This window comes from Bufo gargarizans, chromosome 8, assembly GCF_014858855.1.
Source record: "Bufo gargarizans isolate SCDJY-AF-19 chromosome 8, ASM1485885v1, whole genome shotgun sequence".
In the NCBI taxonomy this organism is placed as follows: Eukaryota; Metazoa; Chordata; class Amphibia; order Anura; family Bufonidae; genus Bufo; species Bufo gargarizans.
Window position 1 is genome coordinate 102630927 of NC_058087.1, and position 15151 is coordinate 102646077.

A 15151-nucleotide genomic window follows, 5' to 3' on the forward strand; every position below is an offset into this window, starting at 1 on the left:
ACAGAATTAGAGGGTATCTTTGGGGGACATCTATTGGATCTGTGGAGACGGAAAAATAAGAACTAGGTTAGACGGCAATTGGTCTGGTAAATGCACCCTAGCGAAAACCATAATGCCCCTTCACATACTAGAAGATGACCCCAAAGTTAGAGGGTATACTCAAAAAACCTATTTAGGGAGGTCAAAAAGGGAGTATATAGATGCAATAGGAGTCCCAAGGGGGGTCCCCAACGAGTTTAAGGCCAGAGATCAGATGGCAGCTGAATTTGAATCCATACTCCCAATTGTGACAATCAACAAGAATGTAGACTGGATAAACGACATATATTATAATCAGCAAAGATTTGTAAACTACACCCGTGATGCCCTAAAAGGAATAGCAGAACAGTTAGATGCTACTTCTGCTGTGGCCTTTCAGAACAGGATGGCCCTAGATATGATCCTAGCTGAGACTGGGGAGTTTGTAAAATGATTGGAGAAACTTGCTGCAACTATATCCCAGATAATACTGGCACCAAAGGGAAAGTAACTGAAGCAATAAACAAGCTTACTAACCTCTCAGAGGAATAAAAACGTAACTCAGGGATAACAGACCCATGGGATGAGTACTTTGGATGGTTCAAAAATTGGAAATCCTTCCTCACCCGGATAGGTGATGAAAAATACAATACATATACATGATAATAAAGTGTAACACAGACAATCACTAATTCATGATCATATTATAAATATCCAAATAACAAAGTGTACTCATGTTTCTGCAGTGTATAGAAACTCATACATAAATCCATAATTACTATTCATATCATTAACAGTGCCAGCTGTGATCAATAACAAAATGCCTAGTGCTTACTAGATGGTATTGCAGACGGAGGGTGAAGGAGGAGACAGAGCGTGAAGGGCTGCCATTCATGGTAACTCGTGCCATCCGGCGTGCCTAAAGCGCGACTGCGCATGTCTGAATGAGGTGTACTTCATACTTCCGGGTTTCGGTATAATCATAATGCCGTGGCTGCATATTGCAGCCCTGATGTCCAATCTGCCATTCTTAGTGTTGGAATAGTGCCTTTACTGACAAGCGCATGCGTAGATGGCAGCATAGTCCGGTGCGCACAGGATCAAGGTGGTAATTGCACATATTCGTGCCATATAACTACATGAGTGGCTAAGCGGGGTCGGATGAGGGCTGCCACAACCTAAGAAGTGAAGCCTCCATCTGTGACCTCAGACCAACTGCGCATCTGCATGTTAGTGCGGAGTATGCAGTGAGGAAATCTGAGGCTGCATTCGTGAACGGCGCGCTGTTATAATGTGCAGAGGATGTTTGATTTATTTTTGTTTATATTTGGCATTTTTGCAGTTACAGTCCGTTATTCATTTGGCAGGTGGTTGTGAGGAGAACCCTCTTAAAAGGGTGGTGATAGGTGGGCTTTGATCACGGACTCAGTGCGATCCTGCACTAAAGTGCAGATGCGCAGTTGGTCTGAGGTCACGGATGGAGGCTTCACTTCTTAGGTTGTGGCAGCCCTCATCCGACCCCGCTTAGCCACTAATGTAGTTATATGGCACGAATATGTGCAATTACCACCTTGATCCTGTGCGCATCGGACTATGCTGCCATCTACACATGCGCTTGTCAGTAAAGGCACTATTCCCACATTAAGAATGGCAGATTGGACATCAGGGCTGCAATATGCAGCCGCGGCATTATGATTATATCGAAACCTGGAAGTATGAAGTACACCTCATTCAGACATGCGCAGTATGAAGTACCTGTCATTCAGACATGCGCAGTTGCGCTTTAGGCACGCCGGATCGCACGAGTTACCATGAATGGCAGCCCTTCACGCTCTGTCTCCTCCTTCACCCTCCGTCTGCAATACCATCTAGTAAGCACTAGGCACTTTGTTATTGGTCACAGCTGGCACTGTTAATGATATGAATAGTAATTATGGATTTATGTATGAGTCTCTATACACTGCAGAATCATGAGCACACTTTGTTATTTGGATATTTATAATATGATCATGAATTAGTGATTGTCTGTGTTACACTTTATTATCATGTATATGTATTGTATTTTTCATCAAATTGGTATTTAATTGTTATGAATTGAACACATATGTTTTGTAAATTGATATGATTTAGCACAATGCTATATATACTCAGCATTTTGTCCGTACACACTGCTTGAGGAAGGCTCCTGCATAGAGCCAAAACGTTGCATGTCCTTTTTGGGTATATAAAGTATTTTTTTGCATTTTTACCTTCTGGAGTGCTGCCCTTTTTTTTACATTTTTTATCTATTTGGATTGGCTTATATCCATATTAAGCCAGCTGCACCCTAATGAGTTTGGCCACACCTTCTCATTCAAAGAGTTTTCTTTATTTTCATGACTATGAAAATTGTAGATTCACACTGAAGGCATCAAAACTATGAATTAACACATGTGGAATTATATACATAACAAAAAAGTGAAACAACTGAAAATATGTCATATTCTAGGTTCTTCAAAGTAGCCACCTTTTGCTTTGATTACTGCTTTGCACACTCTTGGCATTCTCTTGATGAGTTTCAAGAGGTAGTCACCTGAAATGGTTTTCACTTCACAGGTGTGCCCTGTCAGGTTTAATAAGTGGGATTTCTTGCCTTATAAATGGTGTTGGGACCATCAGTTGAGTTGTGGAAAAGTCAGGTGGATACACAGCTGATAGTCCTACTGAATAGACTGTTAGAATTTGTATTATGGCAAGAAAAAAGCAGCTAAGTAAAGAAAAACGAGTGGCCATCATTACTTTAAGAAATGAAGGTCAGTCAGTCCGAAAAATTGGGAAAACTTTGAAAGTGTCCCGAAGTGCAGTCACAAAAACCATCAACCGCTACAAAGAAAGTGGCTCACATGCGGACCACCCCAGGAAAGGAAGAACAAGAGTCACCTCTGCTGCGGAGGATAAGTTCATCCGAGTCATCAGCCTCAGAAATCGCAGGTTAACAGCAGCTCAGATTAGAGACCAGGTCAATGCCACACAGAGTTCTAGCAGCAGACTCATCTCTAGAACAACTGTTAAGAGGAGACTGTGTGAATCAGGCCTTCATGGTAGAATATCTGCTAGGAAACCACTGCTAAGGACAGGCAACAAGCAGAAGAGACTTGTTTGGGCTAAAGAACACAAGGAATGGACATTAGACCAGTGGAAATCTGTGCTTTGGTCTAATGAGTCCAAATTTGAGATCTTTGGTTCCAACCACTGTGTCTTTGTGCGACGCAGAAAAGGTGAACGGATGGACTCTACATGCCTGGTTCCCACCGTGAAGCATGGAGGAGGAGGTGTGATGGTGTGGGGGTGCTTTGCCGGTGACACTGTTGGGGATTTATTCAAAATTGAAGGCATACTGAACCAGCATGGCTACCACAGCATCTTGCAGCGGCATGCTATTACATCCGGTTTGCGTTTAGTTGGACCATCATTTATTTTTCAACAGGACAATGACCCCAAACACACCTCCAGACTGTGTAAGGGCTATTTGACCATGAAGGAGAGTGATGGGGTGCTGCGCCAGATGACCTAGCCTCCACAGTCACCGGACCTGAACCCAATCGAGATGGTTTGGGGTGAGCTGGACCGCAGAGTGAAGGCAAAAGGGCCAACAAGTGCTAAGCATCTCTGGGAACTCCTTCAAGACTGTTGGAAGACCATTTCAGGTGACTAGCTCTTGAAGCTCATCAAGAGAATGCGAGTGTGCAAAGCAGTAATCAAAGCAAAAGTGGCTACTTTGAAAAACCTAGAATATGACATATTTTCAGTTGTTGATGAAAAGGACAAAGAGATGTCGCATCTTCTACAAAAAGACCTCCAAAAGCTAGAAACAAACTGAACACCTCTATCAGAGACGATATTCTCAGGGACACCATGCAGACGTACCACATGTTCAATGAACAAGGATGCTAAGGTCTTTGTATCAGGGAGCTTACTTAAAGGAACAAAGTGCACCATCTTGCTAAAACGGTCAACCACTACCCACACCACTGACTTGCCCTCAGAGAGGTAATGTCCAGTAACTCGCGGTTTCCAATATCGTAATTTCTTTCCGAAGAAGAGAACTTGCAAGAGAAGAAGGCCCATGGCCTTAAATTAGTGAGGTCAGAGGACCCCTGTGAAAGGACGGCCCCCACACCATTCTCTGAGGCATCAACCTTCAACACAAAAGGTTCCTCGGTATTGGGCTGAACCAAAACTGGAGCCATTTGGAAATAATTTTTTAGGGTATCCAATGACCAGTTAACCAGATCCGAACCTTTTTTAGTTACCGTATTTTTCGCCCCATAAGACACACTTTTTCTCCCCCCAAAATGGGTGAAAAATGCCCCTGCGTCTTAGGGGGCGAATGCTGGCAGTTTTACATCGCTGGCTGCGATGTACGGTATGCGAGAGCGGGGGGAGGGACTGGGAGGAGGAGCTGGGGGCTGGCAATAGCAGCGGGGCGGTGCAGTCAGTGTACTATAGCCCCGCCGGTATACTAATATAAAATGTCTTATTCAATTAATAGTTATTAAACATGCCCCCTCACTCCTAATAGTACCTTACATCCTAACCGCTTCAGGAGATTGCAGGCAGGCAGGCAGGTCGGGGAGGTGCCACGTAACTCCCTGATGTCACGTGCCTGTGCCGCCTACTTTATGAATGAAGCAGGCGGCGCAGGCAAGTGACGTCAGTGAGTGACGCGCCGCCCGCCCGGCCTGCCTGGGTTGTACTGAAGCGGTTAGGATGTATGGTACTGTTAGGAGTTGGGGGGCATGTGTAATAACTTTTAATTGAATAAGACATTATATTTGTATACTGGAGAGGCGGGGGGGGGATCTGTGGATGACATTTTTATGGGGGAAATGTGTGGATGGCACAGTTATGGGCTGAGGGGTCTGTGGATGGCACTGTTATGGGCTGGGGGGTCTGTGGATGGCACTGTTATGGGCTTGGGGGGGGGGTCTGTGGATGGCACTGTTATGGGCTGGGGGGGTCTGTGGATGGCACATATATAACAGTGCCACCCACAGATCCCCCCTCTAACAGTGCCAGCCACAGATCCCCCTTGTAACAGTGCCAGCCACAGATCCCCCTTGTAACAGTGCCAGCCACAGATCCCTCTTGTAACAGTGCCAGCCACAGATCCCCCTTGTAACAGTGTCCGTCATCCACAGATCCCCCCGTAACAGTGTCCATCATCCACAGATCCCACCATAACAGTGTCAGTCATCCACAGATCCCCCATAACAGTGTCAGTCATCCACAGATCCCCCCATAACAGTGTCCGTCATCCACAGATCCCCAGTAATAGTGCCATCCACAGACCACCATTAGTTCCAAACCCACCAAAAGCATACCTTTTGGTTTAAAATATATATATTTATTTTTTTCGGGGGGGGGGGGGGGGCGTGGCCAGCAGCCGGCATGTAAGCACGCATCTGAGTGTAGCTCCGCTTACCCTCGCTAATCCTAAGCCATCCTGACAAACTGCCGACCCCAGGCACAGAGTGGACGGTGTGCAGGAGGAGACCCCGCACACCGAATATGGGGCCCAACAAGGCACAAACCGCTGCTGAACGGTTAAAAGAGTTTGCCCGCTCTGAGGCCCAAAATGGCGCCGCGGCCGTGACTCCGACTCGAGCGGCCGTCACGCGCGGTCAAGCTGCCCAGCAGGCGGAGGCCGAGGACGGTACAGAGCCTGAATTCACTCTGAAAGCTGCTTATGAACAGCTGCTAATGGCGATCTCATCGTGCCAGTCATCGCTCACCGGGAAGCTGGAGGAGGTGAGAGTAGACGTGAGCCTGCTCCATCATGATGTGCAGCAGCTGCGGGATCGGGTCAAGACCACGGAGGACCGAGTGTCTGCCCTGGAAGATCTGACTAGGCCGATGGCAGGAAAGGTGCAGAAGCTGGAGCGCTCTGTGGGTCAGTGGCAGCAGAAGTGCGATGACCTGGAGAACAGGTCTCGCCGCAATAATGTAAGAATCCTAGGCCTACCTGAGAAAGCTGAGGGCAGGGATCCTGCGGCCTTCCTGGAATCCTGGTTCAAGGAGCAGTTTCCAGAGGCGTCCTTTTCCTCTGTGTACGCTGTGGAGAGAGCGCACCGTGTCCCAGCCAGATATCCCCCACCTGGGGCTCCTCCTAGACCCTTGTTAGCACGCCTGCTGAACTGGAGGGACAGGGATCTTCTCCTCAGCCAAGCCAGAAGCAAGCAACACATCAGGCACGATAATGCACGTGTCTCCCTGTTCCCGGATTTTTCGGCTGATCTCCAGAAGAAACGGGCCACGTTTGTTGCGGTTAAACGCCGTCTCCGTGAACTGAACCTCCAGTATTCAATGGCTTATCCGGCGTGCCTCAGAGTTGTTGATGGCGACAGAGCGGTTTTCTTCAATGATCCTAGGGAAGCTGAAGAATGGGCCTCAAGGAAGACAGCTCGTCCTGAACCACGCTGAACTGCTATCCGAACGGTATCAGCAAGTATTATGTTTTTCCCCTCTTTCCTGTTTTCAATGGGACTCGGCTGGGATTTTTTCAGCCTCATGCCGCCTGCTTTATAGAGCTATGAAGAGTCCTTTTGTCATCCCTGTTTTTGTTAGTAGGGGACTCTTATCTTGTCTGGACTATCAGGAGGGGCCCTTTCAGCGTCTTGGGTTGTCCTCTTGATGTATTATGATTGGTCGTCATATGTGTTCCACTGTCATATTGTTTTTTTTCATGCTGGCACTTTGTCCTATATCGACAAATAAGAGGGGGGGAGTGTAACCTGTGTAGTCATTACATCTTTTTACACTATACAGGTCCCCGATTTAAGGGCCACCAAGTTAGTCGGTTTTGTATCCGACGCTCTCAAGTTATTACTGTTATTGTTCTGCATTATGTTTTATCCACTTACTCTTGTATTTATGTCACAAGCACGATTGCTCATACACATGGTAGTAGCAAGCGAGATGATGTTGCACTCCTATCTGGTACCTGTGGACTCAGTGTCTGTGTCCTGGGTGGGGATCCCTGTCATTGATATATCAGTAGAGTCCCCATGGCCTCCATGAGAGTGCTGTCATGGAACGGTTTGGGGGACCCCAAAAAGAGGATTGCGGTGTTCTCCCACATTCGTTCCTTTAATCCGCATATAGTAGGTCTCCAAGAGACTCATCTTACCCCCGAAACGGGCAATAGGCTGAGGAAGCCTTGGGCTCAACACTTATTTAACGCTTATGGCACTTCCCATTCTAGGGGGGTCTCCCTGCTGCTTCACAAGAGTCTTAGGTGTGAGGTTACCAATACGGTTGTGGATCAGAGCGGTCAGTATATTTTCCTACATGTCCACATTAACAGTATCCCCTATGTAGTGATCAACGTATACAACCCTCCCCCTGCCTCCATCTCCCTATTACAGGCTATAACGGGCTTTGTAGCCCATTACCCCACGGCCCGACTGGTCTGCATGGGAGACTTCAACTTGGTCATGAGTGAGAGCCTGGACAGGTTTAGAAGTGGCACCGAAAGAGCTGGGCCTGGTAGCGATGACACGGTCCTCGCCGGAATATCCCAGAAGATGGGATGGATAGACATGTGGAGGGCCAGGCATTTAGGTGTTAGGGAGTACTCCAGCTTTACACCTGCTAGAGGTGCATTGTCCAGGCTAGACTACATATTTGGTAATGCCATGGTATATACAGATCTGGTGGAGATACATTATGGACCTCAGGGGCCCTCGGATCATGCCCCGTTGTGGGCTGAAATAGCACTGGATGGCTCTGTTAGCAGGGGTTGTAGTATGCGGGTACACCCTTTCTGGCTGTCCTTGTTTGGCCTGAATGATAGAATCCCGGAGAGACCACGAAGGCGTACCTCAGGGGGTGCCTCAAATCCTCTATCTCTTATGTCAAAAGAGACTCACAACGCAAGGAGCTCGACCTGCATGCTAGGTGTAGAGAAGCCGAAAGAGCGTTCACTGAGGCCCCCACTGAGGAACGCAAGGTAGAATGGCTGTCTAGTGGTAGGATGTACATGTTGCATTTGGAGGAAAAGAGCAAAAGGAAGCTTTTCTTTCTCAAGCAGCAGTCGTTTGAAAGTGGCAATCAGTCTGGGAAGCTGCTTGCGCATGTTACACGTACTAATAATATGGCCCCCCAGTGCTCCGTATTCAGGATGCGACCGGACACATAGCGGAGACAGTGCAGGACATTCTGATGTGCTTTCATGATTTCTATAGGGACTTATACCAGTCGGCTGTTGATTACTCGGAGCAGGATCTAGAGGCCTACTTTGGTGAAGTGTCTCATCCTCGGCTAGAGGACCTGGATAGAGGTCTTATGGAGGAGGATGTTACGTTGGAGGAGGTGGAGAGAGCTATTAGGGATCTACCAGCAGGGAAAGCTCCCGGCCCGGATGGCATTCCGGTTGAGGTTTACTCTCGGTCCTCGTCTCCTTAGTCTGTATCGGGACGCGCACTCCCGCGGATCCTTGCCGGATTTTATGTATGATGCCTCCATTTTCGTGATCCTTAAACCTGGCAAGGATCCTCTGGACTGCGGATCTTATCGTCCAATTTCCCTCTTGAATCTGGACTATAAAATCCTGACCAGAATTCTAGCCAATAGACTGAATAAGGTGATTACCTCTGTGGTTCACGCTGATCAGTCGGGCTTCATGCCTGGCAGGTCCACCTCAGACAATATACGGAGAGCTCAGGTTGTTGCGCAGGTGGGATGGCGGAGAAGGCGAGGTAGGCCTTGGCCTCCCTGGACACTGCCAAAGCTTTCGACTCTCTGGAATGGCCCTTTCTGTTAGCTGCCCTCAGGAGCTTTGGCTTTGGCCCTAATTTTACTAAATGGGTGGAGATACTATATAGGAATCCTACAGCTAGTATTCAGCTTAATGGCTCCCACTCGAACAAATTTCCATTGTGTAGGGGTACTAGGCAGGGTTGTCCCCTGTCGCCTTTACTGTTTGCCATCTCGCCATTAGAATTAGATAAGATCAAATATATACAGAAGTGGGGGCGGGCGGCAGGGAGGACAGGATTGAGTTGTATGCGGATGACCTGATTTTGTTTATGTCCGGAGGCTTCCCTTCCCAGAGCAATTGAGATCATAGAGCGCTTTGGGCGCTACTCCGGGTTGCATATCAACTGGGGCAAGTCGGCCATCATGCCCCTGTGGCTGCATGATTGGCCTGAGCGTCACTATAATCTGCCCGTAGTAGATAGTTTTAAATATTTGGGGATAATAATTACTAGGGAACCTCACCTTTCCTATACCCTGAACATTGAACCCTTGGAATCTCTGTTTAATGAGAAGTTTAAAGCTTGGGAGGCTCTCCCTTTGTCTATTATGGGAAGGCTGAATCTGGTAAAGATGGTGCTTTTGCCGAAGGGCCTATATCTACTGTCCCATGCTTGCACACCGGTCCCCAGAGGTTTTTTCAAATGTATTCATGCATTAGTCACATCATTTTTATGGGGCAAGTCTAGGAGGAAGCTTTCCATGGCGGTTTTGCAGAGATCTAAGCTGCAGGGGGGCGCCTCCCTCCCGGATTTTTTCCTGTATTTCGTAGCGAGCCAACTGAGGTTTCTCAGGAGCTGGGTCACTGATCTTATAATGCCCAATTCTGAGTTCTATCTGCATCAACAATTAATGGTGTCCACGCTGTGGCCTGTTTTGGAGGGATCTGCCCATTTGCGTAGGGGGCTCCTTTCCATACATAGGCTGGCCCATCAAATATGGCAGGCCTCTAAGCTGAATGTTTATACGGATTGTGACGGTAGTAGAAAATATCCCCGTCAAGCATTCCCTTCTTCCCATGAAAGAAAGTCACCCAATATTCCACGAGTAGGAATATCCCTGGAATCGCCGAGTAATCCACACATGAGTCAAAACTTAATGTTGGAAACACGAGACTAACTTTACTGGCGCACAGAACTCACAATTTATGCAGCATAAAACTCCTCCTCTGGGCCCGGCTAGATAATTGAGTTTTAACAATACACACGGCTCAATTGTCTGCTGGCCAGAACATTTACAACTTTTAACACTTTCAGAATACACACAGCTCAATTGTCTGCTGGCCAGAACATTTACAACTTTTAACACTTTCAGAAAAGTACTTTCCATCCCACATACAAACATAATTTCAGCCTCCCTGTTCGGTACACGAATACATTCATTCTTGACATTTGGAACCGAACAATATAGACCTTAAAATAGCAGGGAGAGAATTAAACTGAAGCATATAGGCAATTGCATCAAAGTCCTTCACAATGGCCCCCCTTTTTCTCCCTGCTCCGGCAACTCGGTTGGACCTTTCCTGGTCCAGTAGGGTTGACGGGTTCAGAGCTTTTAGTCCGAGGTTAAATCCGTTGGCGTGACAATCCATCGGCATTCCCGTTTTGCTTGCCTGGGCGATAATGAATCGTAAAGTCATAGGGCTGTAAGGCCAAGCTCCAGCGTAGCAAACGGGCGTTGTCCCCTGAAACCCGGTTCAGCCACACCAAGGGGTTGTGATCGGTGATGAGAGTGAACGCCCGGCCATAAAGGTAAGGTGTGAGCTTTTTGAGTGCCCACACCAAGGCCAAACACTCTTTTTCAATAGTGGCATAGCTGACCTCCCTTGGCAACAGCTTCCGACTCAGGTATGCCACCGGGTGCTCACCTCCATCCTCCCCGATCTGGCTCAGTACTGCCCCCAGTCCAAACATTGAAGCGTCTGTGTGGACAATAAATCTTTTGTTAGGATCTGGGGTAACCAACACCGGAGCATTAACCAGAGCAGTCTTTAGTGCTTGGAAAGCCACCTCGCATTCCGGGGACCACAGGACTTGTCGGGGTAGCTTTTTGGTCAAGTCGGTCAGGGGTTTGGCCAGGGCGCTATAGTCGGGTACAAAGCGTCTGTAATAGCCGGCTGTGCCTAAGAAAGCCATGACTTGTGTCTTGGTGTGGGGAGTGGGCCAATTGGCAACAGCCTCGATCTTAGCCGGCTCCGGCCGTTGCTTACCACATCCTACTCGGTGGCCCAAATATTGTACCTCCGCCATACCCAAGTGACATTTGTCGGGTTTCAGGGTCAGCCCGGCCCCCCTGATCCTATCTAATACTACCCCTATGTGCTCTAGGTGCGCTTCCCAGGTATCGCTGTGGATGGCGATGTCATCCAGGTAAGCGCATGCAAAGCTCTGGAGACCCCCAAGTAACTGATCCACCATCCGTTGGAAGGTGGCCGGGGCGTTCTTCATCCCGAACGGCATAACCCGGAATTGGTATAGGCCGAACGGGGTGATGAAGGCCGACTTGGGTATGGCATCTTCTGCTAGGGGAATCTGCCAATATCCCTTGCATAGGTCTATTGTGGTCAGATACTTCCCTGCAGAGATATGGTCAAGCAGCTCGTCCATCCGTGGCATCGGATAGGCATCCGTAACTGTCTTGTCGTTGAGGCGCCGGTAATCTACACAGAAGCGGGTTGTCCCATCCTTCTTTGGCACTAAGACTACCGGCGAGGCCCAAGGACTTTCTGAGGGCTCGATTACGCCTAGCCGAAGCATCTCATCTATTTCCTTCCGCATCCCTTCCCGGACTGCTTCGGGGATACGGTAAGGGGGCTGTCTCAGGGGTGCCTGTCCTGGAGTCTCTACCTTGTGTATAGCTAGGAGTGTGTATCCAGGCTTCTGAGAGAATGTGGCCTGTTTTGTTTCTAGTAAGCGGACAGCTTGAGCCCGCTCTTGCGGCTCCAGCTGTTCACCTAGCTGGACTTTCTTTATCTGGGTCATCCCGTTGTTACTGCCCAATAGGTCGGGAAGGGGTAGGGTCTCTGTGTCTTCTCCTGCTGGTGCACAGATAGCGGCTACCTCCTCTGCCCGTTCCTGATAGGCCTTGAGCATGTTGATGTGAAAAGTTCGTTTCACATCTTCATCCTCGCAGCTGGCTATCGTGTAGGTCGTGTCGCATATCTGTCCTATAACTTTATAGGGGCCCTGCCAGGCGGCCTGTAGCTTGTCTGTTCGGACCGGTCTTAATACCATGACCTTTTGGCCTATCTGAAAGCTCCGGTGCCTAGCCCGTCGGTCATACCATACCTTCTGGCGCTGCTGGGCCGCCCGGAGGTTCTCTCGCACTGTCTGGGCTAATTCCTCCATGCGGTCCCTCAGCTCCAGGACATAAGGTACAACCGGGGTCCCCTCAATCTCTGTCTGCCCCTCCCAGTGATCCTTGATGAGATCTAAGGGCCCCCTCACCCGCCTCCCATAGAGAAGTTCGAAGGGTGAGAATCCGGTCGATTCCTGCGGCACCTCTCGGTAGGCAAAGATAAGGTGTGGCAGGAATCGCTCCCAATCCTTGTATGCCCCCGTGAACGACTTCAACATTTGCTTTAGCGTTCCGTTGAAGCGCTCGCACAGGCCGTTAGTCTGGGGATGGTATGGGGAGCTAGTCAGGGATTTAACTCCACAGGTTTTCCATATCTGCTGGGTTACCTCGGCCGTGAATTGGGTACCTTGGTCGGACAGAACCTCCTTGGGAAAGCCTACTCGGGAAAATACTTTAACTAGGGCCTCTGCTACGGTCTCAGCCTGTATGTTAGAGAGAGCTACCGCTTCGGGGTAACGGGTGGCGTAGTCTACTATGGTGAGTATATACCGCTTGCCGGAATGGCTAGGTTGGGCCAGGGGCCCTATAATGTCCACGGCTACCCTTGTGAATGGTTCTTCAATAATGGGCATGGAAACTAGTTTAGCCTTTGGGTGGTCTCCCTTTTTACCTATACGTTGGCATACCTCGCACGTTTGACAATACGCCCTGACGTCGTCAGATACCCCAGGCCAGAAGAAGTTCTGGGTTACCCGATACCCTGTCTTGCGTATTCCCAAATGGCCTGCCAAGGGTACGTCGTGCCCAATCCTCAATAACTCCTGCCGGTATTTCCGGGGAACTACCAGCTGGCGTTTTTGCTTAGGCCCTGGTGCATTACCCCGGGTCTCGGTGAGCCTGTACAAGCGGCCGTTCTCCCAGATAAATTGCTCCTTCTCTAATCCCCCTTGGCCCCTCCTGGCTTTCTCTCGATACTTTCTGAGGGAAGGGTCTCCGGTCACCTCCCGCCCAAAGTCCTCTGGGGTGTCCCAGGGTAGGGGTTCTACAGTCAAGGGTAGGTTGGGTTGGCTTACCTGGGTCTCAGTAGGAAGTGGATGGCTCTCGGCAGCGCGACTTTGTGCTCTGGTGGTTACTGCGTGGGCCTCCTGAGCGGGGGTAGAGGCGAACGCCGAAGTCAGGGGGCCAATGTCGTTGCCCAAGATGGCTTCAGAAGGTAAGTCTTTCATGACGCCCACATGAACATTGCCAGCTCCCGCCCCCCAGTCTAGGTGTACCTGTGCAGTAGGGATACGGTATACTGCCCCCCTGCCACTCTCACAGCAATTGATTTCCCCGGTTTCTCTGATGCCTTAATAAGGTGTCTTTGTACCAACGTGATGGTTGCCCCACTGTCTCTTAATCCCCGGGCGGTTTTTCCATTAACCATGACCAGCTGACAATGGTGTTTCCTGTTGTCCGTAATAACAGATTGTACCATGAGGGCTTCGTAAAGGGTGCCCAATGGTTCTTCCTGACCCAGTTCCTGGGGATCCCAAGCCGAGTCTACACAATGGGCTGCTGCTGGGGGGGCGGTACCCAGGTCGAGACCAATTTGACCTGGTGTTGTCCATGGGGCAATTCTGCTTGTAGTGACCCAGCTGTTTGCACCGGAAGCAGCGTTGTTCATTGCCCTCCTGGCATGGATAGCGAGGGCTAGATGTCACCGGTCTGTTAGGAGGTTGGTATCTAGCGGCGGGTGGGTATGAGGGCACCGTTGGTCGTGGAGGTTGTACCCGTGGTGTGACCGGGTTCGTCTTGCGAGTATCCGCATATTCATCCGCCAACTTAGCGGCCTCTGGTAGAGTCATGGGCCGGCGATCTCTCACCCAGTCTTTGACATCCGTCTGGATGTGCTCGTAAAATTGTTCCAGGAGCATTAGTTGCAAAATGTCCTCTGCGGTGGTGGCCTGGCTGCTGTTGACCCAGTTAGAGGCCGACAGGGATAACTGGCATGCCCATTCCACGTAAGAGTCTTTCGTGGTTTTGCGTGAGTCCCTGAATTTTTGTCGGTAGGACTCCGGGGTTACTGCATAACGAGCCAGGAGCACTTCTTTAACCCTGGCGTAGCTATGGATCTCCTGCTCTGGCACGGTCCGGAAAGCATCAGAAGCTTTGCCTGACAGTTTGCCTGACAATATTGCGACCCACTCTCCTCTATCTATTCGGTGCAGGTTGCATTGTCGCTCAAAATCTGCCAGGTAATTATCAATTTCACAGTCTTTTTCATCAAAAGCTTTAAAAGCGCTAAACGGAATCTTCCTTGTGTCTGCTGTACTGTACTCACTGTTTGGAGAATGTGCGGCTGCTTGTTGGACTGCTGCCAGTTTTAACTGTAGCTCTGCGTCTCTTATTTGTTTAGCCTCCTCCGCTAACAGGTTCATCACTTTCAGCACCACATCCGCCGTTGGGTTCGGACCGAACCATGCTAGCTTCTCTCTCATTGCCTTGTTGGCTGGTGATTCCTCCTCCTGAATCACTGGTGTCCCCATCTCTTGTACTGCTGGCGTTGCTGCAACCAAGTTCTCCTGGTCTAGCTCCATTAATTCTGCTATAATGACCCGCTTGGTTTTGTTGCTAGCAATCCTTCCACGGACTTCCAGTAGTTCTTTCAGTGTATTTCTTTCAAGCAGGGTGTACCAGCCTTCCATTCACTGTTCCCAGTGTCTGCTTGGAATCCTGGTGTAAAGGAAAGTAGAAGGGAAAATCCCGCTGCTGCCAACCAGTTGTGACGGTAGTAGAAAATATCCCCGTCAAGCATTCCCTTCTTCCCATGAAAGAAAGTCACCCAATATTCCACGAGTAGGAATATCCCTGGAATCGCCGAGTAATCCACACATGAGTCAAAACTTAATGTTGGAAACACGAGACTAACTTTACTGGCGCACAGAACTCACAATTTATGCAGCATAAAACTCCTCCTCTGGGCCCGGCTAGATAATTGAGTTTTAACAATACACACGGCTCAATTGTCTGCTGGCCAGAACATTTACAACTTTTAACA